Source organism: Camelus dromedarius, unplaced genomic scaffold (genome assembly GCF_036321535.1).
Source record: "Camelus dromedarius isolate mCamDro1 unplaced genomic scaffold, mCamDro1.pat HAP1_SCAFFOLD_45, whole genome shotgun sequence".
Lineage (NCBI taxonomy): Eukaryota > Metazoa > Chordata > Mammalia > Artiodactyla > Camelidae > Camelus > Camelus dromedarius.
Genome location: NW_026989855.1, coordinates 671,655 through 697,555, shown reverse-complemented (window position 1 = coordinate 697,555; position 25,901 = coordinate 671,655). Strand labels below are relative to the sequence as shown.

Genomic DNA, 25,901 nt, shown 5'->3' with positions numbered 1-25,901 from the left:
GCTGAGACACCCACAGCTGGCCCTTCACTCCCACTTCAAGTGCCTTATTCTTACAGCAAGCCACTTAGTCCCCAAATCCCTCCTCCCAAGGCTGCTGGGGGAGAGGTGGCCATGTGCTGTAGAAATAAAGTCTGTGCTACTTCCCTGATGTTGTACTGGATCGTTGAAATTTGGGGGGCGTCAGTAGGCATCCAGGAATTCGGCACTCCTCCCCTTCCCCCAGAAATCCAAGATGACAGCAGAGGGTAAAATCACGTTTATTTGTAGACACAGGCATGTCATGACCACTATACTGTGTCCACTGGGGAGGGGAGGGGGTGCAGAGACTGATTCCTAACACACACCCCCAACCCCAGGGACTCATTCCTGGATATATAGGTTGCTGGGGGCAGTAGGATCATCTGCTGGGCGTGTCTCCACTACCACAGGCCTTGGGAAGGAAGAGAAAAATCAGTTTACTCATTCATTTGTTCATTCATTCATTCATTCATTCATTCATACATTCACAAAGGAGTCTACAGAGGGTGTGCCAGCACAATGCTGGGCTTCAGCAGTGCGTGAGCAGGCACGGCTCCTGCTCTAGGGGAGCTCAGTCTGGAGCAGCAGCCCAACATGAATCAGTGAATGACGTGAGTGCAAAGCAGCGTGAGGCACACACCCAGGAAACCTAGCCCAACGGGTCGGCCAACGTGCACCCCGAAGAATGGATGCTGGAGCCTGAAAGACGTTCAGGAGGGAACTTGGTGAAAGGGCAGGGAAGAGTGTTCTGAGCAGAGAGAACAGCCTGCACAAAGGCCTTGAGGTGGGAGGGGGCTTGACAGCAGAAGTCATGGTTGTGTGGGCTGTGGCCAGGATTGGGTGTTGAACAGGTGGAGGGTGACACAGTCAGATCTGGATTTCAAAAGACCCCTGTGCCATGTCAAAAGTTCAAAGAAGTCTTTGAAGGGGCTCTCGATGGCTATAACTGGGAGAATTTGTGCCTCAAAATAATGATACTAATACATTACAACCCATAGAATAAAATGGAAACTATTGAGACTATGCTGGAAGAACACACCAGCACATGTATGCAAACATACATGGTGGAGAAGGGACAGCTCTTCCTTGCAGTAGAATGCTAACTAATACATTTAGAAGGAGTGATAAAAATAGAAAATCACCATTTATTAACCATCCTAATAGTAGACTCAGGCAAAAATGATCAATGGTAAAACTAGTGGGTGGAAGTCTGATGAGGAATAGCAAATTTATAAAGATCTCAACAAATCATCAGAAAAGATACTTATTAATATAAAGGGAAAAAGAGTAAATTTATAACAGGGAACTTGGTTGACTCCACCTTGTCCAAATAACCAAGGTAACGTTGCCTGTAATGGGACAAACTGACATCTGCTTCCTGATCTGATGCACTGAGGAGGACACACCATCATTTCTGTGGTGTTCTTGCCCAAAACGCCTAACCTGGAAACCTCAAACAAAACTGAGGGACGTTTGGTGAAACAAATTTCCTGTATGCTTCACAAGTATCAAGGTCATGAAATACAAAGAAAAGTGTGAAGAATTGATTCGTGTTAAAGAATAAATAAACATGACTCCCAAATGCAACCCATTGTCCTAGGTAATGTCCTGGACCAGAAAAAAAAAAAAAGTATGATTTTTGGTTATAAAGAGCATCACTGGGACAACTGGTCAGACTTGAATGGGTGTGTGAATTAGAAGGCAGTGAGAGCTCAGTGTTAGTTTCTTGATTTTGACAGCTGTATGGTGGTTTGTAAGAGTATGTCCTTGCGTTGGTATAGGTAACATGTATTGAAGTATATAGGGATAAATGGGAATCAGTCATCATGTCTATAATTCATATGCAAGTAGAAAAATAACTAAACGTATATGAAAGAGAAAAAAAAGCAAATGTGGTTAAAAAATAAAATATGACGAATCTGGGTGAAGGGGATACAGAATTTTTAGTTTTATTTTTGTAACTTCTCTGAGAGAATAAATGTCATGTCAAAATAAAAAGCTAAATTAAAAATACAAAATGAAAATTCCCCCTCAGCTGCTGTGTTGGGGATTGGACTATAGGGGGCAGAGATGCTAGCAGGGAGACCAAGTGAGTGAATGTTCAGGCCAAAGATCCAGGCGGCTGGGGACATGTCAGGATGCCTTCTCTACATCCGAAGCCTCCCCCTTTCCAGTCCTCTCTCCCCTACCCCAAGCTCATACCTATGGGAGCCAAGCAGACGGAAGGTGAGGGTGGGGTCTCTGAGTTCCTGCAGCAGCTGGGGGAAAAGTTGCATGTGTCAGTGTCTAGAAGACTCCTCCCCTCTCCCTCAAAGAGAGCAGGGAGGTAGACTCTGAAATCCTCAGGTCCAGAAATAATCAGTCTTGCTAACAACACGTATCCACTGTGTGACCTCAAGCAAGTGACTTAATCTTTCTGCACCTCAGAATACCAACCTTTGACAACATAATACCTACCTGATAGGCGACCAAAAGGATTAAGTAAAATACAAAAGCATAAGGGCAATGTCTGACACATAGTGTTCTGTGAGCCAAGCACCATTTTTCATTCCATTTTCCAGAGGAGGAAAGTGAGGCACAGGAAGATTAGGTCATATGCCTAAGGTCATTGAGCTGGATTCCAACCCAGGCAGTCTGGTCCATGCTCTTAACCCACATATCTCTATAGTGATCCCATTTTATAGTTGGGAGACTGAGGCTCAGAGAGAAGCAAAGTCCATTACCCAAGGTCACACACTGGTCCTGCATGAGCCCTGGACCTAAGAGACACTGGGGGTAGAGAAGGGAGACCTGTCTGAACTGAGACTGGAGGAAGCTTCTCCAGGACTTCACACCCTGACTCAGTTCTCCCCATCCTTCTGATGAATGAGATGTTTGAAGGAGGGACTGGGTTGTGGGTGCTGGGATGCAGGAGCTTCCCTTGTCTGAGCCTAGAGCCCACACCTACACTCCATGCTTCCAGCAGGGTTGGAGCCAACCCCTGACCATAGCTGGGAGGAAATCAGTGCCTGTTACCCTTGGATTTCACTTAACCCTCCAACCAGGACCCCGGGCCCTACCGTCCTTGCACGTACCTGCGGCCTCCACTGCTTCAGTCATGGGGATCTCTGGAGTTCGAAGCCCCCGGACTGGGGCCCCCTCTGGAGTCACCAGCTTCAGAGACCCTCGAAGGAGATAGAGAGGGAGCTTTAAGAGCAGTAAGTGAGGCTTAGAAGGTTACTGAGGGACCAGACAATAAGTTCAGTGTGAAAAGCAAAGAGAGACGGGCAAGGACCGGAGTTAGAGTTTCTGAGAGTTACATGATGTGGGGGTCGGAAATCCGAGATCTAGGAATAGTGAGGGAGAGCCAGAAGGGTCCTTAGCGTCCATCAACACCATCACCTTGTCTTCCTCGACCTGAGTCACTTGTACTGGTCCCTTGGGCTCTGGTGGAGAGGCGGAAGTGCAAGGTCCAATTCCACCTCATTCCCCTATACTCTGCTAGGCATCCTCTGTATCCCCAGGCAAGCAGGCTAAACCCCACCCATCACAGAGTTCCTCACACCCTCCTTCTCCCCCTCCCCGTCATCCATCTCACCAGTTATATATACCCAACGTTCTCCAGTCCCCTCTTAGTTCAGCCCGCTTCCCAGTTACGCTTCTGGTTAAGCACCGCCCAGCTACCCAGACCCAACGCCGCTAACCTGATAAGCCGCACCCCTCCCAGGACCTGTCCCACTCACCTGCGCTCATCTCGCCCCGCCAGCAGGAGAGCGCGCCGAAGCGCACGGCGTGGAAGAACACCGACTTCGCCGGCTGCCCGGGGCTCACGCCGATGCACACGGCGGGCAGCTCGGAGCCTGGCCCGGTCAGCAGTGAGAACACCGGCAGAGGCGTGGGTAGCGGGAAGAGCACCTGCTGCGGGCCGCTCGGGAAGGGGCGGACTCAGAGGAGGTTTGGGGCGGGGCCTGTGAGGGGCGGGGCCTTGGAAGAGAGTCGGCCTGGGGCTCCCGAAGGATTTCCGGAGCCCTCAGTCTTGGGAGGTGCCACCTAGAAACTTGAGGGGCTGAGGCTTCAGAGGGCTTAGAAGTTGAGGGGTGTGGTCTCAGAGTGGGCGTGGCTTCCACTAGGGGGCGTGCCGCCTTGGTGACAGCAAGGCCGGGCTCCCAGTGGGCGTGGCCTCCAAGGCCCTAAGGTCTTAGAGGCTCCAAAACCTGAACAGGGTCTCCTAAGAGACCTGGCGGGGCACAGGGCCTGAAGAAGAATTAGGCCCCGGGCGAAGGGCGGGGCTTAAAGAACCGGAGGGCCTCAGAAGGAGGAGCCTCCAGGAGAGCAGGCTCTTGGGGAGATTGGGAAGAGACCTCGGGTGGAAGCCCGACTTCAAAGAGCTCTCAGCAGAAGAGTGGAAGGCCCCCGCCACAGAACCTGACAAAGTCCCCAGTGCTTACAGGCCCCCTATCCGGACCAGCAGGAACTTGTTCACGGGCTGCTACCACTGAAGCAGGACCACGGATGTCTCCAATGCCCCACACAGGAACGGGCCCCCGGAGCTAGCGCCCTCCGCTGTGGAGGTGGGGAAGGATGGGTTAGGGTCAATCCTGTCTCCCCTGCCCCGCGCCCCCAAAGGCCACACATCTTTCCCCGGGCTCTGGACACCCTGCCTTAAATCGCAACCCTCTTCAGTGGCTAAAGTCCAAGTCATGCCCCTGGCCCCGCTCCCCTCTGAATATCCACGAGATTCTCTCTCACCCACATAGCACGCCTGGCAACCTTTGGTATCCTGGATCTTAGTGGAGACCATGTTCTTCCTGCAGAACAAGGTAGGCGTGAGTCGGGGTGGGGGTGGGGGTAGGGGCAGGAATCAGATAGTAGAGGGTTCTGTGGTTCCACTGGGGTCTCGTGCCTTGCTAGGAGCCGGTGGGGACTGATGTGAGCAGTGGGGCTTCCTGCTCTGGCCTCTTTCCTTTCCAGGAGGACCAGGATGCTATGAGAAGACAGGTGGGGGGACTTTCGTGCAGGGTGTGTGTATTTAGGGGAAGCAGGAATTTATAGGGCAATGCACACTCCCAGCTTTCCCCATCCCTTCCCTGGGCCCCATCCCTTTGAAATGCCCAAGTCTTTAAATCTCAAGCACGTGTATTTCTTCGCTTCCCACTTAACATATATTAAATGCCCACGGGAGGCCAGGCAGTTTGCTTGGCTCTGGTGAACAATGGTGCCTAAAATAAGTATGTTCCTAACCCTAGTGGTGCCTGTCGTCACATGAGAAACTATGGACACTTAACCAGTCAGCTGAAGTTACACATATTAAAAAAGTTTAAGAAGAAATATACCTAGAGATTCTGTAAAAGTTTCTCATCCCACATGTGATATTAATGAGCTCACAAATCTTATCTGGCTTGGTGTTTCCTCACAAATGAGAAATTCTTTACACAAAGCGTTTGTAAAACAATGACACAAAATTTTAACCTACAGCTCACTCACTCTAGTTAATAAAATCTGTGATAAGGTCTGTCATATGACCATCAAAGAAATGTAAAGACTAACTCATTGTAGGAATACCTCAACAATGACTTGAGAGGTGGCAGTATTGTGAGCCCCATTTTACAGATGGGGAAACAGAGGTTTGGGAAGCGAAAGTCTCTTGCCCAAAGTCCTAAATCTAAAACGTGGCTAGGATTTGAATTGTGGGCTCTGTGGAAGGGGATCCTAAGTGTTTTTTTCCAGCTGTGCCCAGCTAGCTCCCACCCCCTGACACTTGACTCCTTAAGTTCTGAACCCCCCACTCCAACCCATCCCTACCAACACACAGCCAGACCTGAGAGAGACATGAGGACATTGTTGATGGAGTACACCCAGGTAGTCCGGCTAGAAAGAACTGCAGAGCAAGGAGGAGACAGCTCCTGTAAGACCCCAGAAAATCCCAATTCCAGCCTCCGACCCTTGGCTCACCCGCGGAGCTGCCTGGCCCTCACCATCTCCAGCGTGGCCCCCTGATCATTTCGGTTCAGAATGAAAATGCCTTCCTCAGCTCCCAGGAGTAAGTGCTGGTCTTGGGGAACAGATATGAAGAAGCTGGGACCTGCCTCATCATCGAGGACCTCCCAGGCCCCCTCATCTGACCCCAAACACGGGTACTCTGTTCCCAGCCCTGACCCTCAATTCTCTACTTGCCTCCAACACTGACATTTCCAGTCCCTGTTTTCCCAAATCTGAACTCAAACCCTGACCTGTCCCCTGGAGCCGGTCTCATTCTCCCCAGCCTCTGACCTCCCCCTTTCTGCTGGTTCTTCCATCTCTGACCCACAAATCCTGACCCTCTGTCTCCTCAATTCTGACCTCAACACTAAACATGCCTCCCGTAATAGCCCTCTAAATTCTATCCCCCCTTCTCACCAGTCTGCTCCCTAAATGCTACTCCTATCTCAACACTGATCCTCAAATTCAGATGCCCTGACGTATAGCTTTTTCTGTCCAGTGTGACAGAAAGTAAATTCTAATACTGTTTCCTTAACATTTACCCTTCACTGACTTTGTCTCCACATCTTTGATCCCCAAATACTTTCCCTTTCGGCTACATTCTAATCCCTAAAACTCCTGACCCCAAAATGCTGATCTTCGCCTCTCTGCCACTAACCTCCAACTGAGGTAAATGGGGTCCATCTGTCCCTAGGCTTGTACTCCAAACGCTGGCCTTTCTTCCTTATCTGACACTCCTGGCCTCCAAACTCTAATTTTTCTGGTTTTCACTCTCAAACTCATCTTCACTCTACCCATCTTTGATCCTTAAACCCCAACTGTCACCCCTGGCTCTGCCCACAACACAGCTCGGCCACTCCAACCCCATTAAGACCCTCCCCTTGTCCCTGCATCTGCACCTCCATTAAGGACCCTCCCCATCCCCATCACATACTCTGAGACTCTCCTGAATGCTCACATTTGTTGGAGGGGTGTTTCGAAGCCGCCATGTTGTGGATCCGGAGAGGGCAGCCATTGAACAACTTTACAAGAAGGGCACAACCCTGGGGGGGCCATAGGGGCAGAGCAGCAGCCCATCCAGCAGAAGAGAGGAGGGGACAGGAAGGTGCCCTGGTTAAGACTCTGGAGAGCCAAGGTTCATATCCTGCCTCTGTCTCCTCAAAGGTTTATGACCTTCGAAATCTACTTACCCCGCTGTGCCTCAGTTTCCCCATTTTGAAATGGGGGACAGTGTCTAACTCTGTGCTATCTATCTCCATCTGTGAAGGCATATATCATGTAAAGACATGAGGTCAGTGTCTGGCACAGAGGAGTTGCTCAACAAATGTCACCTGTCATCATTATTAGTCTTCGGCCCCGCAACCCCAACCAGGCATCCCCAGCCCCGATCAGAGGTGTGAGTCCTCAGCACAGCTGGCCTCACCTTTCTCTTCATCTATTCCTCCTTGGGGGACAACAGCCCGGGCTGGTCATGTTCCCGAGGGCTGGGTTCCACAGTGAAGTTTCTGAGATGGGGTGGGGAAAATCAGCCCCGAAATCACCCTCCCGACCTGCCCTACCCCCACCTATGCCCACCTCTTACCCCAGCCTGCCTTGGTACCTGAGTGAGCGGTTAGGTAGGGGCTTCAGGTGGCTGGGAGTGGCCAAAGTAGGGGGGTGCGTGGGTGAGGCCCACTGGCACAGCGGACAACTACCCCTGGGCTCAGCTGCCCCTCATCCGCAGTCCCCCCAGGACCCTCGTCAGATGGAGAACGGATCTTGGTTTTGGAAACAGAGAGGGAGGGTGGGGAAATACATGAGATGATCTCTGAGAGAGGGAACCCTGCTGTCTGCCTCTGCCAGATCTGATGCTGCATCTTGGGTCTGACCCTCCCCACAATATCCGACCACCACTCCAGACTTCCCCTCTAACCGCCCCCCCCAAGAACATCAACAAACTCCGGCAACTAAAGGGTGAATGCTGGGTACAGAAGGAGTTTCCGAGGACCAGCTACTGATGAGTGTTCATCAGGCTAAATATTTTGAGTCCCACCCCTAGGTTCAGGGATGCCCCTTCCACATCCCAGTGGGATCATCATCCTGGTCGTCCCACACTTCAAGGGAACTAGTGTCCTAGACTCCAGTCCTGGAGAGCTTGGTATCCCACCATCTGTGGACCCTGGCCTCCTGGCCCCCAGCCCACCAGCTTTTGCCCAGAACCTTACCTTGGGGAGTAGAGGAGGAGGTATGTCTTCTGCGAGGGTGGGGCTGAAACACACAGATGGGTTAAGTGGGGGAGGAGGGTGTTGGGAGCAAGGACTCGGGTGGGTTAGGGCTGGAAGTCAGCTCAGGAGGGCCAGGATGTGACTCTTTCTGGGCTGGAGCTGAGGGTTAAAGGACTAATAACCATGACGAAGTTAGTAACAGAAACACTTGGGTATCAGTGTTGACAGTGCATTAGGTCTCTGCATCATCACAGCCACCTAGTAACACAGGTCCTATGAGCTCCTGGGGGTCGGATTCTCACTTGGTGCTGGGCACGCCGCATGGGAGCCTATTACAGATGAGATGTGTGGAATGGATCTCCCCCAGGCCTGGGTCTGAGGGAGATGGGGGCCTGGGTTGACTCCTAGGTTTGAGGTTGAGTTCTGGGACTGAGGGTCTGGAGGGGGCAGAATTCCCAGGGGCTGAGGTTCAGTGTGAGTTTGGGTGAGAAGATAAAGAAAGATGAGGTCAGGGTTTGGGGGTTATGGCTGCAGTTGAGGTCTGGGTGTTGGAGCAACATCTAGGAGGAGCTGGGGACTGGGATGTGGCAGGGGCTCCAGGGTTGAGTTGCGGTGAGGTTAGGGGTCAAGGGTTGGTGGGGAGGAACGTGGTGGCTGGTCTCTACCAAGAGAGATGTTGGGATTTCTTCCCTGCTGGTGACTTTTTCCCGCACGCAGTATGAGGACCAGCTTAGCTGAGACACCCACAGCTGGCCCTTCACTCCCACTTCAAATGCCTTATGCTTAGAGCAAGCCCCTTAGTCCCCAAATCCCTCCTCCCAAGGCCGCTGGGGGAGAGGTGACCATGTGCTGTAGAAATAATGTCTGTGCTGCATCCCTGACGTTGTACTGGATCGTTGAATTTGGAGGGGGTCAGTAGGCATCCAGGAATTCGGCCCTCCTCCCCTCACCACAGAAATCCAAGATGACCACAGAGGCTAAAATCACGTTTATTGGGAGACACAGGCATGTGATGACCACTATATTGTGTCCACTGGGGAGGGGAGGGGGTGCAGAGACTGATTCCTAACACCCACTCCGAAACCCAGGGACCCATTCCTGGATAGAGAGGTTGCTGGGGGCAGTAGATCATCTGCTGGGCGTGTCTCCACTACCACAGGCCTGGGGAAGGAAGAGAAAAATCTGTTTACTCATTCATTTGTTCATTCATTCATTCATTCATTCATTCATTCATACATACATTCACAAAGAGTCTACAGAGGGTGTGCCTGCACAATGCTGGGCTTCAGCAGTGCGAGAGCAGGCAGGGCTCCTGCTGTCGCGGAGGTCAGTCTGGAGCAGCAGCCCAACATGAATCAGTGAATGACGTGAGTGCTGGGTACTAGGATGCGGCAGGGGCTCCAGGGTTGAGTTGGGGTGAGGTTAGGGGTGAAGGGTTGGTGGGGAGGAGAGTGGGGGCTGGTCTGGGAGGGTCAGGGTTAGGGTGAAGGTAGGTGTGGGTACTGAGTGTCCAGCCAGGGGTCACGGCTGAGTGGTGGAAGGAAAGCAGGGGCTGAGGTTGGGGTCATGGATGGTGGGGCTGGGTGGGGTCTGAGGCGCTCTCTCACATGTCCACGTTGTCGTAGTCATCTTCGGACTCTGACAGGTTCCTCCTGAGGAGGGACAGGCATGAGCCTCGGGCGGTCCCCACACATATCCCAGCCCCCCTCCCACGCTGAGGGTCCCTGACCTAGGACTGCTGCTCTTGAAGCCTCCAGGGGGTTGTAAGCGAGCCTGTGGGATAGGAAAGAGTCAGCAGTGGCCCAGGGGGAGGGGAGGGCGGCGGGGCAGTGGTTAGGCATCTCACCTTGTCAGCTGTGTGTCTGGACTACATGCCTCTGAGCATCATGAACTCTATGTCCCGCCATGGGGGTTGGGGTGGGGTGGTATGCAGGTGACACACAGTGAGCTGGGAACATGGATTTGGGAATAGAAAGAATAGAATGGGGTGGGGTGTGGTCTGCAGCCAGGATCTTAGGACTGGAGCTTTCCCGTCAGGGGAGGGATCTTGGTTTACAGGGGTCTCATTTTGGGGTCAAGATTTGTGATCAGGCGATGGGGGCTCAACATGGTTATAGAGTGTTTGTTTTTAGATTCCACTTGGGTATCTGGGATCAGAACAAGGTTTCTGAGGTCTCTGGGAGTCCTGGTGGTTATAGGAAATCTTATGGGGTCCGTGTGCAGAGCGGAGAGGTAGGGGTCTCTAGAATCATTTTGTAGATGAGGTTCTCTGGGGCCTCTTGTGGGATCAGATGGTAATGGGGGGCCTCTGAGGGTCTGTTTAGAAGCGAGGAGGGTCTCTGGGGCCTCTGGCAATCTGATGAGGGGGTTACAAGGGTCTCCAAATCTTAAGGATTCTCTACTGACGACAGCAGTCTGCAACTGGGATCCCCACAGAGCTGGATCGTTGGGTGGATCGGATCCACCGAGCGATGGCGGGGGGTAGCTGGGCAGAGCGGCAGCCGCGTCAGGCCCACCGGCCTCCAGCAGCCCAGTCTGGAGCCCTCGGCTCTCCCGTAACCTCTGTGCCCCCAGCTCTGTGCCAAGCCCCCCATGCTCCCTGGCTTTTCTCCTTCTAAGAGAGGCAACAAGGGGACACCCCAGGCAGGGGAGCAGCCTGAGCAAAGGTGGGGACCGTCCAGTGCTTTTGTCATCCAAGCAAGTCCCACTCACCTCAGGCTCCTCATCTTCAATCTCGCCAACAGCTGCCCCCTTCCCTGGGTTCCGCAGTTTGTCAAGAAGCTCTAGGATCAGGCCTCTGTTTAGCCCGGGCTGGGACACCAGTCGGTGCTGGGGGTGGGAGGAGGAGGCGGTCAGCAGACAGAGGGCTGGGCTGCAGGGAGAGGGCTGGCACAGGGGCTTGAGAACCCATCTAAGGGAATCTGGCGGTGAAGGTGCCAATAGAGGAAGAAGGCGGGGAAGTCTGGGCAGCTGCCACCTGGGGGATTCTGAGGTGTCTGAAGGGATCAGACGAATTTAGAGAAGTTGGAGAATTCCAGAGGTGTCTCGGGTGTCCCCTGGAATTCCGGACAAGCCCCAGGAATGGGTCCTGAAGCCGTTGGCAACTTGTGAGGTTTTAGAACTCAGCATATCTTGGGGGAAAGTTCTGGGGTACAATTTGGAGGGTCTTGGAAGGCGGAGCCCTGGGGATTTCAGAGGGAGCAGGGACTTTGAAAGGGCAATAGGCGTTCTGTGGAATAAAATCATCAGTGTTCTAGGGAGCCGAGGGATGCCCTGGGGGGTTCTCACAGGGGGTGAGTTTGGGAAGGCTGCTCAGGGAGGGGAGGTTTACACTGAGCATCTTGGTGGCGCCAGGTCGTTTCTTGGCGCTCTTGGTGAGGGTGACTTTGACGAAGATGTGGAAGGCAGCCGACCTTGGGAAGAAAAAGTCAAGTACTGGGGGAGGGTACAGTTCAAGTGTTAGAGTGCATGCTTAGCATGCAGGAGGCCCTAGGTTCAACCCCCTCCTCTAAAAGTAAATAAATAAATAAATAAATAAATAAATAACCCCCCCAAAAGGCAAGATCTGGGATGAGGGGACCAGAGACCCTCCCATCAGACCATCAGCCCTGACTCTGCCCTCTCTCTCCAGCCTTCCCATGATTCTCTCCTACCATTTGCCTTTTTCCTTTAGCCAAGGAGGCTGATAGCCACTCTTGGTCATGAGGAAGAGAATTCTAGAAAGCAAGGACAGAACATGGGATTCAGACTTCTCTGTGGAGGTCAGATCTCACGATGTGAGGGACCCCCGATGGCACTGAGGTCAGCAGAGAGCAGTGAGGGTCAGGAGGAGAATGAGGGGTAAGTTTTACGATGCATAGGACGCCACTTCCAGGGGATGCTGCGCATCATGTTACAGAGTTGCAGAGGGTTCGGGGGAGCCTCAAGGCAGGACTCCCTGCACTGGGGGCTCCTGGTGTGGACTGGAGAAAATGCTTTCTGGGTTGAGGTTCTCGGGTTGGGCTTGAAGGGAGAGGGATCCCCTGTAGGGGGGTCTTGATGTGGGGAAGCAGGCGGGGGTGGTGTTCAGGGTCAGAGTCGAGTGGGATCTCTGGGACCAGGGGGACCTGCCACATCTGCCTACCTGAGAGGGTGAACGTGAAAGAGTGGTGGCTGTAGCTTGGCTAATTCCATGGCTGTGATGCCCAGAGACCAGATGTCACACAGCTCGTTTTATCCAGCCTTCAGGGCCACGGCCGCCACTTCCGGAGCCATCCTAGGGGCAGAGACCCTCAGAGAGCCAGGGGTGACATGATGAAGGGGAGGGGAGACTCCTAGGTAGGGGGTGGGGGGACAGGAGAGAGACAGGGAGCGAGCCGGAGAATGGGACACAGAGAGAGTTGGATGCAGACACAAAGAGGCAGAGAGACAGAAGTAAACACGGAGAGAGGTAAAGACAGAGAGTCAGAGATAGACTAGAAAACATAGACAGAGAGAGGCAAAGAGACAGGGAGAGCCACAGACTGAAACAGACAGAAAAGACAGCCACGGATAGGTATGGAGAGACAGAGATCAGGATCAAAATCAACACAAACACTGAGAAAAACACGTGGAGGGGAGACATGCACAGAAAGACCTAGGGAAATGGAAAACTCAAGGGAGAGCCACAGAGTACACAGAACGCTCAACAGAGAAAGGCAGAGGAAGGGCAAAAAGGCAGGATGGAGATTGCCAGAGATCCATGGTGGGGGAAGCCGCTGCCCATCACCACCAACCCCGCACCACCCCTGGCTGCCAGCCAGGCACCCCTCACCAGTAGGGTGTCCCAATGAAAGAGAGGCGTCGAGCCAGTTTGGCCCCGATCTGGGCCGATATACCAAAGTCAGCTGGAGGCAGATGGAGAGACATACTGACCTAGGGTCCCTGTCCCCTCTGGCTCCCAGCCAGTCCCCCTCCCCACCCCCACCAGCCACACTCACCCAGTCTGACCTCCCCAGGGTCGTTGATGGGGATGTTGGTTCCCTGGGGAAGAGTTGGGGGATCAGAGGCTGTCACAGACACCCCTCCCTCCTGCCAGCCCAACTCTGCCTCTGCTCCCTGGTCACACACTGCCTGAGCCCTCCAAATACCACTACCATCTCCCAGAGGCCCCACCCACCAAGGCTACTTTTCTGCCCCTAGATCACCTTGATGTCCCGGTGTATCTTCTTCTGTGAGTGTAGATAGGCCAGTCCCTGGGGAGGAGGATGGAGAGTGGGGCTGTGAGTGTTCTGGGGGTGTGAGCAGAGCCCTGCCCCCACCCAGACCCACCAAGCATCCCCTCACATGGAGCACTTCCCGGCAGACATAGCTGATCTGGAGCTCTGACAGGCGGCCTGTGACTGCAAAGGTCACCCCGGCATGGTGTCAGATGGGGACCAGGAAACCTGGCCCCAGGAGCCCCTGGCTGCCACCCACACCACGTACCACATGGGGAGGGGGTAACATGAGGGGACAAGGAATGGTCAGCAAAAGAGAGAGGCAGCGATACAGGGAACCAGAGGCCAGAGGGAGATAGATTCATTCAACCGACTACACATTTACTGTGTGCCAGGTGCCGAGGTAGGCAATGGGGACACAGCTGTGGACATAGAGACAGAGATCCCCACCCTCGTGGAGAGAATATTCCAGTGGGGGATACGGACAGTAGACAAGAGAAAAGGAGAAAGAAACAGTATGTGAGATGCGAATAAATAGAAAAAACAAAAGCAAGAAAAGACAACAGGAAATACGTGTAGGAAGGGGTATGACGTTTCATACTGGGTGATCAGCGAAGGCAACTCTGAGAAGGTGACGGGGTTGAGGATGGGAGCATTCCCACTCAACGTGAACAAGATGAGCAAGTGCAAAGGCCCGGAGGTAGGAAAGTGCCTGGTGGGCCTGAAAAGTGGCAAAGTGGGCGGAGTGGAGAGAAGGTGGGTCAGCCTGGGGTGGTTGTGGGCATCAGACTCGAGTGCTGTGATGCGAAATTTGGGCTCATTGTTGGAGGGAAATGGAAGGCTTGGGAGGGCTCTGAGCAGGAGGTGATGTGACTTTGTTAAAATGAGGAAAGTCAGAGGGAGACAGAGACAGGGACAGAAAATCAGAAACAGATCCAAACTGAGGCAGACATGGAGCGAGCTGGGCAGAGACCAAGAAGTGGCAAAACAGACACATTGAGAAAGAGAGATTCAGAGGGGACAATATAGACACAGACAGAGAGGGCACAGAGCAGGTCTGACAGCTGGTGATGTGAGTCACTTCCCCTCTGTGGGCCTCAGATTCCCCGCCTAGGACTTCCTAATGAATTCCTTCCTTTCCTGAGCTTTGTGGAGACTGGGAGATGGTCAGAGACAGAGGTGCACATCAGAAATCCAGAAGTGACTGTCACCTTGTCTACCTCGACCTGAGTCACTTGTACTGGTCCCTTGGGCTCTGGTGGAGAGGCGGAAGTGCAAGGTCCAATTCCACCTCATTCCCCTATACTCTGCTAGGCATCCTCTGTATCCCCAGGCAAGCAGGCTAAACCCCACCCATCACAGAGTTCCTCACACCCTCCTTCTCCCCCTCCCCGTCATCCATCTCACCAGTTATATATACCCAACGTTCTCCAGTCCCCTCTTAGTTCAGCCCGCTTCCCAGTTACGCTTCTGGTTAAGCACCGCCCAGCTACCCAGACCCAACGCCGCTAACCTGATAAGCCGCACCCCTCCCAGGACCTGTCCCACTCACCTGCGCTCATCTCGCCCCGCCAGCAGGAGAGCGCGCCGAAGCGCACGGCGTAGAAGAACACCGACTTCGCCGGCTGCCCGGGGCTCACGCCGATGCACACGGCGGGCAGCTCGGAGCCTGGCCCGGTCAGCAGTGAGAACACCGGCAGAGGCGTGGGTAGCGGGAAGAGCACCTGCTGCGTTCTGCACGGGAAGGGGCGGACTCAGAGGAGGTTTGGGGCGGGGCCTGGGAGGGGCGGGGCCTGGGAGGGGCGGGGCCTTGGAAGAGAGTCGGCCTGGGGCTCCCGAAGGAGTTCCGGGGCCCTCAGTCTTGGGAGGTGCCACCTAGAAACTTGAGGGGCTGAGGCTTCAGAGGGCTTAGAAGTTGAGGGGTGTGGTCTCAGAGTGGGCGTGGCTTCCACTAGGGGGCGTGCCGCCTTGGTGACAGCAAGGCCGGGCCCCCCAGGGGGCGTGGCCTCCGAGGCACCAAAGTCTTAGAGGCTCCAAGAACCTGAATAGGGTCTCCTAAGAGACCTGGCGGGGCACAGGGCCTGAAGAAGAATTAGGCCCCGGGCGAAGGGCGGGGCTTAAAGAACCGGAGGGCCTCAGAAGGAGGAGCCTCCAGGAGAGCAGGCTCTTGGGGAGATTGGGAAGAGACCTCGGGTGGAAGCCCGACTTCAAAGAGCTCTCAGCAGAAGAGTGGAAGGCCCCCGCCACAGAACCTGACAAAGTCCCCAGTGCTTACAGGCCCCCTATCCGGACCAGCAGGAACTTGTTCACGGGCTGCTACCACTGAAGCAGGACCACGGATGTCTCCAATGCCCCACACAGGAACGGGCCCCCGGAGCTAGCGCCCTCCGCTGTGGAGGTGGGGAAGGATGGGTTAGGGTCAATCCTGTCTCCCCTGCCCCGCGCCCCCAAAGGCCACACATCTTTCCCCGGGCTCTGGACACCCTGCCTTAAATCGCAACCCTCTTCAGTGGCTAAAGTCCAAGTCATGCCCCTGGCCCCGCTCCCCTCTGAATATCCACGAGATTCTCTCTCACCCACATAGCACGCCTGGCAACCTTTGGTATCCTGGATCTTAGTGGAGACCATGTTCTTCCTGCAGAACAAGGTAGGCGTGAGTCGGGGTGGGGGTGGGGGTTGGGGGCAGGAATCCGATATTAGAGGGTTCTGTGGTTCCACTGGGTCTCGTACCTTGCTAGGAGCCGGTGGGGACTGATGTGAGGAGTGGGGCCTCCTGCTCTGGCCTCTTTCCATTCCAGCAGGCCCAGGATGCTATGAGAAGACAGGTGGGGGGACTTTTGTGCAGGGTGTGTGTATTTAGGGGAAGCAGGAATTTATAGGGCAATGCACACTCCCAGCTTTCCCCATCCCTTCCCTGGGCCCCATCCCTTTGAAATGCCCAACGCTTTAAATCTCAAGCACCTGTATTTCTTCGCTTCTCACTTAACATATTTTAAATGCCCACGGGAGGCCAGGCAGTGTGCTTGGCTCTGGTGAACAATGGTGCCTAAAATAAGTATGTTCCTAACCCTAGTGTTGCCTGTAGTCACATGAGAAACTATGGACACTTAACCAGTCAGCTGAAGTTACACATATTACAAAAGTTTAAGAAGAAACATACCTAGAGATTCTGTAAAAGTTTCTCATCCCACATGTGATATTAATGAGCTCACAAATCCTATCTGGCTTGGTGTTTCCTCACAAATGAGAAATTCTTTACACAAAGCGTTTCTAAAACAATGACACAAAATTTTAACGTACAGCTCACTCACTCTAGTTAATAAAATGTGGGATAAGGTCTGTCATATGACCATCAAAGAAATGTAAAGACTAACTCACTGTAGGAATGACCTCAAAGCTGACTTGAGACGTGGCAGTATTGTGAGCCCCATTGTACAGATGGGGAAACAGAGGCTTGGGAAGCCAAAGTCTCTTGCCCCAAGTCCTACATTGAAAACGTGGCTGGGATTTGAATTGTGGGCTCTGTGGAAGGGGATCCTAAGTGTTATTTTCAGCTGTGCCCAGCTAGCTCCCACACCCTGACCATTGACTCCTTAAGTTCTGACCCCCCCACCCCAACCCATCCCTACCAACCCACAGCCAGACCTGAGAGAGACATGAGGACATGGTTGATGGAGAACACCCAGGTAGTCGGGCTAGAAGAGAGCTGCAGACGATGGAGGAAACAGCTCCTGTAAGACTCCAGCACCTCCCAATTCCAGCCTCCCACCCTTGGCTCACCCGCGGTGCCGCCTGGCCGTCACCATCTCCAGCGTGGCCTCCAGATCATTTCGGTTCCGAATGAAAATGCCTTCCTCAGCTCCCAGGAGTAAGTGCTGGTCTTGGGGAACAGCTATGAAGATGCTGGGACCTGCCTCATCATCGAGGACCTCCCAGGCCCCCTCATCTGACCCCAAACACGGGTACTCTGTTCCCAGCCCTGACCCTCAATTCTCTACTTGCCTCCAACACTGACATTTCCAGTCCCTGTTTTCCCAAATCTGAACTCAAACCCTGACCTGTTCCCTGGAGCCGGTCTCATTCTCCCCAGCCTCTGACCTCCCCCGTTCTGCTGGTTCTTCCATCTCTGACCCACAAATCCTGACCCTCTGTCTCCTCAATTCTGACCTCAACACTAAACATGCCTCCCATAATAGCCCTCTAAATTCTATCCCCCCTTCTCACCAGTCTGCTCCCTAAATGCTACTCCTATCTCAACACTGATCCTCAAATTCAGATGCCCTGACGTATAGCTTTTTCTGTCCAGTGTGACAGAAAGTAAATTCTAATACTGTTTCCTTAACATTTACCCTTCACTGACTTTGTCTCCACATCTTTGATCCCCAAATACTTTCCCTTTCGGCTACATTCTAATCCCTAAAACTCCTGACCCCAAAATGCTGATCTTCGCCTCTCTGCCACTAACCTCCAACTGAGGTAAATGGGGTCCATCTGTCCCTAGGCTTGTACTCCAAACGCTGGCCTTTCTTCCTTATCTGACACTCCTGGCCTCCAAACTCTAATTTTTCTGGTTTTCACTCTCAAACTCATCTTCACTCTACCCATCTTTGATCCTTAAACCCCAACTGTCACCCCTGGCTCTGCCCACAACACAGCTCGGCCACTCCAACCCCATTAAGACCCTCCCCTTGTCCCTGCATCTGCACCTCCATTAAGGACCCTCCCCATCCCCATCACATACTCTGAGACTCTCCTGAATGCTCACATTTGTTGGAGGGGTGTTTCGAAGCCGCCATGTTGTGGATCCGGAGAGGGCAGCCATTGAACAACTTTACAAGAAGGGCACAACCCTGGGGGGGCCATAGGGGCAGAGCAGCAGCCCATCCAGCAGAAGAGAGGAGGGGACAGGAAGGTGCCCTGGTTAAGACTCTGGAGAGCCAAGGTTCATATCCTGCCTCTGCCTCCTCAAAGGTTTATGACCTTCGAAAGCTACTTACCCCGCTGTGCCTCAGTTTCCCCATTTTGAAATGGGGGACAGTGTCTAACTCTGTGCTATCTATCTCCATCTGTGAAGGCATATATCATGTAAAGACATGAGGTCAGTGTCTGGCACAGAGGAGTTGCTCAACAAATGTCACCTGTCATCATTATTAGTCTTCGGCCCCGCAACCCCAACCAGGCATCCCCAGCCCCGATCAGAGGTGTGAGTCCTCAGCACAGCTGGCCTCACCTTTCTCTTCATCTATTCCTCCTTGGGGGACAACAGCCCGGGCTGGTCATGTTCCCGAGGGCTGGGTTCCACAGTGAAGTTTCTGAGATGGGGTGGGGAAAATCAGCCCCGAAATCACCCTCCCGACCTGCCCTACCCCCACCTATGCCCACCTCTTACCCCAGCCTGCCTTGGTACCTGAGTGAGCGGTTAGGTAGGGGCTTCAGGTGGCTGGGAGTGGCCAAAGTAGGGGGGTGCGTGGGTGAGGCCCACTGGCACAGCGGACAACTACCCCTGGGCTCAGCTGCCCCTCATCCGCAGTCCCCCCAGGACCCTCGTCAGATGGAGAACGGATCTTGGTTTTGGAAACAGAGAGGGAGGGTGGGGAAATACATGAGATGATCTCTGAGAGAGGGAACCCTGCTGTCTGCCTCTGCCAGATCTGATGCTGCATCTTGGGTCTGACCCTCCCCACAATATCCGACCACCACTCCAGACTTCCCCTCTAACCGCCCCCCCCAAGAACATCAACAAACTCCGGCAACTAAAGGGTGAATGCTGGGTACAGAAGGAGTTTCCGAGGACCAGCTACTGATGAGTGTTCATCAGGCTAAATATTTTGAGTCCCACCCCTAGGTTCAGGGATGCCCCTTCCACATCCCAGTGGGATCATCATCCTGGTCGTCCCACACTTCAAGGGAACTAGTGTCCTAGACTCCAGTCCTGGAGAGCTTGGTATCCCACCATCTGTGGACCCTGGCCTCCTGGCCCCCAGCCCACCAGCTTTTGCCCAGAACCTTACCTTGGGGAGTAGAGGAGGAGGTATGTCTTCTGCGAGGGTGGGGCTGAAACACACAGATGGGTTAAGTGGGGGAGGAGGGTGTTGGGAGCAAGGACTCGGGTGGGTTAGGGCTGGAAGTCAGCTCAGGAGGGCCAGGATGTGACTCTTTCTGGGCTGGAGCTGAGGGTTAAAGGACTAATAACCATGACGAAGTTAGTAACAGAAACACTTGGGTATCAGTGTTGACAGTGCATTAGGTCTCTGCATCATCACAGCCACCTAGTAACACAGGTCCTATGAGCTCCTGGGGGTCGGATTCTCACTTGGTGCTGGGCACGCCGCATGGGAGCCTATTACAGATGAGATGTGTGGAATGGATCTCCCCCAGGCCTGGGTCTGAGGGAGATGGGGGCCTGGGTTGACTCCTAGGTTTGAGGTTGAGTTCTGGGACTGAGGGTCTGGAGGGGGCAGAATTCCCAGGGGCTGAGGTTCAGTGTGAGTTTGGGTGAGAAGATAAAGAAAGATGAGGTCAGGGTTTGGGGGTTATGGCTGCAGTTGAGGTCTGGGTGTTGGAGCAACATCTAGGAGGAGCTGGGGACTGGGATGTGGCAGGGGCTCCAGGGTTGAGTTGCGGTGAGGTTAGGGGTCAAGGGTTGGTGGGGAGGAACGTGGTGGCTGGTCTCTACCAAGAGAGATGTTGGGATTTCTTCCCTGCTGGTGACTTTTTCCCGCACGCAGTATGAGGACCAGCTTAGCTGAGACACCCACAGCTGGCCCTTCACTCCCACTTCAAATGCCTTATGCTTAGAGCAAGCCCCTTAGTCCCCAAATCCCTCCTCCCAAGGCCGCTGGGGGAGAGGTGACCATGTGCTGTAGAAATAATGTCTGTGCTGCATCCCTGACGTTGTACTGGATCGTTGAATTTGGAGGGGGTCAGTAGGCATCCAGGAATTCGGCCCTCCTCCCCTCACCACAGAAATCCAAGATGACCACAGAGGCTAAAATCACGTTTATTGGGAGACACAGGCATGTGATGACCACTATATTGTGTCCACTGGGGAGGGGAGGGGGTGCAGAGACTGATTCCTAACACCCACTCCGAAACCCAGGGACCCATTCCTGGATAGAGAGGTTGATGGGGGCAGTAGATCATCTGCTGGGCGTGTCTCCACTACCACAGGCCTGGGGAAGGAAGAGAAAAATCTGTTTACTCATTCATTTGTTCATTCATTCATTCATTCATTCATTCATTCATTCATACATACATTCACAAAGAGTCTACAGAGGGTGTGCCTGCACAATGCTGGGCTTCAGCAGTGCGAGAGCAGGCAGGGCTCCTGCTGTCGCGGAGGTCAGTCTGGAGCAGCAGCCCAACATGAATCAGTGAATGACGTGAGTGCTGGGTACTAGGATGCGGCAGGGGCTCCAGGGTTGAGTTGGGGTGAGGTTAGGGGTGAAGGGTTGGTGGGGAGGAGAGTGGGGGCTGGTCTGGGAGGGTCAGGGTTAGGGTGAAGGTAGGTGTGGGTACTGAGTGTCCAGCCAGGGGTCACGGCTGAGTGGTGGAAGGAAAGCAGGGGCTGAGGTTGGGGTCATGGATGGTGGGGCTGGGTGGGGTCTGAGGCGCTCTCTCACATGTCCACGTTGTCGTAGTCATCTTCGGACTCTGACAGGTTCCTCCTGAGGAGGGACAGGCATGAGCCTCGGGCGGTCCCCACACATATCCCAGCCCCCCTCCCACGCTGAGGGTCCCTGACCTAGGACTGCTGCTCTTGAAGCCTCCAGGGGGTTGTAAGCGAGCCTGTGGGATAGGAAAGAGTCAGCAGTGGCCCAGGGGGAGGGGAGGGCGGCGGGGCAGTGGTTAGGCATCTCACCTTGTCAGCTGTGTGTCTGGACTACATGCCTCTGAGCATCATGAACTCTATGTCCCGCCATGGGGGTTGGGGTGGGGTGGTATGCAGGTGACACACAGTGAGCTGGGAACATGGATTTGGGAATAGAAAGAATAGAATGGGGTGGGGTGTGGTCTGCAGCCAGGATCTTAGGACTGGAGCTTTCCCGTCAGGGGAGGGATCTTGGTTTACAGGGGTCTCATTTTGGGGTCAAGATTTGTGATCAGGCGATGGGGGCTCAACATGGTTATAGAGTGTTTGTTTTTAGATTCCACTTGGGTATCTGGGATCAGAACAAGGTTTCTGAGGTCTCTGGGAGTCCTGGTGGTTATAGGAAATCTTATGGGGTCCGTGTGCAGAGCGGAGAGGTAGGGGTCTCTAGAATCATTTTGTAGATGAGGTTCTCTGGGGCCTCTTGTGGGATCAGATGGTAATGGGGGGCCTCTGAGGGTCTGTTTAGAAGCGAGGAGGGTCTCTGGGGCCTCTGGCAATCTGATGAGGGGGTTACAAGGGTCTCCAAATCTTAAGGATTCTCTACTGACGACAGCAGTCTGCAACTGGGATCCCCACAGAGCTGGATCGTTGGGTGGATCGGATCCACCGAGCGATGGCGGGGGGTAGCTGGGCAGAGCGGCAGCCGCGTCAGGCCCACCGGCCTCCAGCAGCCCAGTCTGGAGCCCTCGGCTCTCCCGTAACCTCTGTGCCCCCAGCTCTGTGCCAAGCCCCCCATGCTCCCTGGCTTTTCTCCTTCTAAGAGAGGCAACAAGGGGACACCCCAGGCAGGGGAGCAGCCTGAGCAAAGGTGGGGACCGTCCAGTGCTTTTGTCATCCAAGCAAGTCCCACTCACCTCAGGCTCCTCATCTTCAATCTCGCCAACAGCTGCCCCCTTCCCTGGGTTCCGCAGTTTGTCAAGAAGCTCTAGGATCAGGCCTCTGTTTAGCCCGGGCTGGGACACCAGTCGGTGCTGGGGGTGGGAGGAGGAGGCGGTCAGCAGACAGAGGGCTGGGCTGCAGGGAGAGGGCTGGCACAGGGGCTTGAGAACCCATCTAAGGGAATCTGGCGGTGAAGGTGCCAATAGAGGAAGAAGGCGGGGAAGTCTGGGCAGCTGCCACCTGGGGGATTCTGAGGTGTCTGAAGGGATCAGACGAATTTAGAGAAGTTGGAGAATTCCAGAGGTGTCTCGGGTGTCCCCTGGAATTCCGGACAAGCCCCAGGAATGGGTCCTGAAGCCGTTGGCAACTTGTGAGGTTTTAGAACTCAGCATATCTTGGGGGAAAGTTCTGGGGTACAATTTGGAGGGTCTTGGAAGGCGGAGCCCTGGGGATTTCAGAGGGAGCAGGGACTTTGAAAGGGCAATAGGCGTTCTGTGGAATAAAATCATCAGTGTTCTAGGGAGCCGAAGGATGCCCTGGGGGGTTCTCACAGGGGGTGAGTTTGGGAAGGCTGCTCAGGGAGGGGAGGTTTACACTGAGCATCTTGGTGGCGCCAGGTCGTTTCTTGGCGCTCTTGGTGAGGGTGACTTTGACGAAGATGTGGAAGGCAGCCGACCTTGGGAAGAAAAAGTCAAGTACTGGGGGAGGGTACAGTTCAAGTGTTAGAGCGCATGCTTAGCATGCAGGAGGCCCTAGGTTCAACCCCCTCCTCTAAAAGTAAATAAATAAATAAATAAATAAATAAATAACCCCCCCAAAAGGCAAGATCTGGGATGAGGGGACCAGAGACCCTCCCATCAGACCATCAGCCCTGACTCTGCCCTCTCTCTCCAGCCTTCCCATGATTCTCTCCTACCATTTGCCTTTTTCCTTTAGCCAAGGAGGCTGATAGCCACTCTTGGTCATGAGGAAGAGAATTCTAGAAAGCAAGGACAGAACATGGGATTCAGACTTCTCTGTGGAGGTCAGATCTCACGATGTGAGGGACCCCCGATGGCACTGAGGTCAGCAGAGAGCAGTGAGGGTCAGGAGGAGAATGAGGGGTAAGTTTTACGATGCATAGGACGCCACTTCCAGGGGATGCTGCGCATCATGTTACAGAGTTGCAGAGGGTTCGGGGGAGCCTCAAGGCAGGACTCCCTGCACTGGGGGCTCCTGGTGTGGACTGGAGAAAATGCTTTCTGGGTTGAGGTTCTCGGGTTGGGCTTGAAGGGAGAGGGATCCCCTGTAGGGGGGTCTTGATGTGGGGAAGCAGGCGGGGGTGGTGTTCAGGGTCAGAGTCGAGTGGGATCTCTGGGACCAGGGGGACCTGCCACATCTGCCTACCTGAGAGGGTGAACGTGAAAGAGTGGTGGCTGTAGCTTGGCTAATTCCATGGCTGTGATGCCCAGAGACCAGATGTCACACAGCTCGTTTTATCCAGCCTTCAGGGCCACGGCCGCCACTTCCGGAGCCATCCTAGGGGCAGAGACCCTCAGAGAGCCAGGGGTGACATGATGAAGGGGAGGGGAGACTCCTAGGTAGGGGGTGGGGGGACAGGAGAGAGACAGGGAGCGAGCCGGAGAATGGGACACAGAGAGAGTTGGATGCAGACACAAAGAGGCAGAGAGACAGAAGTAAACACGGAGAGAGGTAAAGACAGAGAGTCAGAGATAGACTAGAAAACATAGACAGAGAGAGGCAAAGAGACAGGGAGAGCCACAGACTGAAACAGACAGAAAAGACAGCCACGGATAGGTATGGAGAGACAGAGATCAGGATCAAAATCAACACAAACACTGAGAAAAACACGTGGAGGGGAGACATGCACAGAAAGACCTAGGGAAATGGAAAACTCAAGGGAGAGCCACAGAGTACACAGAACGCTCAACAGAGAAAGGCAGAGGAAGGGCAAAAAGGCAGGATGGAGATTGCCAGAGATCCATGGTGGGGGAAGCCGCTGCCCATCACCACCAACCCCGCACCACCCCTGGCTGCCAGCCAGGCACCCCTCACCAGTAGGGTGTCCCAATGAAAGAGAGGCGTCGAGCCAGTTTGGCCCCGATCTGGGCCGATATACCAAAGTCAGCTGGAGGCAGATGGAGAGACATACTGACCTAGGGTCCCTGTCCCCTCTGGCTCCCAGCCAGTCCCCCTCCCCACCCCCACCAGCCACACTCACCCAGTCTGACCTCCCCAGGGTCGTTGATGGGGATGTTGGTTCCCTGGGGAAGAGTTGGGGGATCAGAGGCTGTCACAGACACCCCTCCCTCCTGCCAGCCCAACTCTGCCTCTGCTCCCTGGTCACACACTGCCTGAGCCCTCCAAATACCACTACCATCTCCCAGAGGCCCCACCCACCAAGGCTACTTTTCTGCCCCTAGATCACCTTGATGTCCCGGTGTATCTTCTTCTGTGAGTGTAGATAGGCCAGTCCCTGGGGAGGAGGATGGAGAGTGGGGCTGTGAGTGTTCTGGGGGTGTGAGCAGAGCCCTGCCCCCACCCAGACCCACCAAGCATCCCCTCACATGGAGCACTTCCCGGCAGACATAGCTGATCTGGAGCTCTGACAGGCGGCCTGTGACTGCAAAGGTCACCCCGGCATGGTGTCAGATGGGGACCAGGAAACCTGGCCCCAGGAGCCCCTGGCTGCCACCCACACCACGTACCACATGGGGAGGGGGTAACATGAGGGGACAAGGAATGGTCAGCAAAAGAGAGAGGCAGCGATACAGGGAACCAGAGGCCAGAGGGAGATAGATTCATTCAACCGACTACACATTTACTGTGTGCCAGGTGCCGAGGTAGGCAATGGGGACACAGCTGTGGACATAGAGACAGAGATCCCCACCCTCGTGGAGAGAATATTCCAGTGGGGGATACGGACAGTAGACAAGAGAAAAGGAGAAAGAAACAGTATGTGAGATGCGAATAAATAGAAAAAACAAAAGCAAGAAAAGACAACAGGAAATACGTGTAGGAAGGGGTATGACGTTTCATACTGGGTGATCAGCGAAGGCAACTCTGAGAAGGTGACGGGGTTGAGGATGGGAGCATTCCCACTCAACGTGAACAAGATGAGCAAGTGCAAAGGCCCGGAGGTAGGAAAGTGCCTGGTGGGCCTGAAAAGTGGCAAAGTGGGCGGAGTGGAGAGAAGGTGGGTCAGCCTGGGGTGGTTGTGGGCATCAGACTCGAGTGCTGTGATGCGAAATTTGGGCTCATTGTTGGAGGGAAATGGAAGGCTTGGGAGGGCTCTGAGCAGGAGGTGATGTGACTTTGTTAAAATGAGGAAAGTCAGAGGGAGACAGAGACAGGGACAGAAAATCAGAAACAGATCCAAACTGAGGCAGACATGGAGCGAGCTGGGCAGAGACCAAGAAGTGGCAAAACAGACACATTGAGAAAGAGAGATTCAGAGGGGACAATATAGACACAGACAGAGAGGGCACAGAGCAGGTCTGACAGCTGGTGATGTGAGTCACTTCCCCTCTGTGGGCCTCAGATTCCCCGCCTAGGACTTCCTAATGAATTCCTTCCTTTCCTGAGCTTTGTGGAGACTGGGAGATGGTCAGAGACAGAGGTGCACATCAGAAATCCAGAAGTGACTGTCACCTTGTCTACCTCGACCTGAGTCACTTGTACTGGTCCCTTGGGCTCTGGTGGAGAGGCGGAAGTGCAAGGTCCAATTCCACCTCATTCCCCTATACTCTGCTAGGCATCCTCTGTATCCCCAGGCAAGCAGGCTAAACCCCA

General features: G+C 54.1%; 1 pseudogene; it reads right to left on the bottom strand.

The window, feature by feature from the left end:
- Nucleotides 1-77: 77 nt before the first annotated feature.
- On the bottom strand, nucleotides 78-25,845 carry LOC135320974 (mitogen-activated protein kinase kinase kinase kinase 1-like; annotated as a pseudogene).
- Nucleotides 25,846-25,901: the final 56 nt, after the last annotated feature.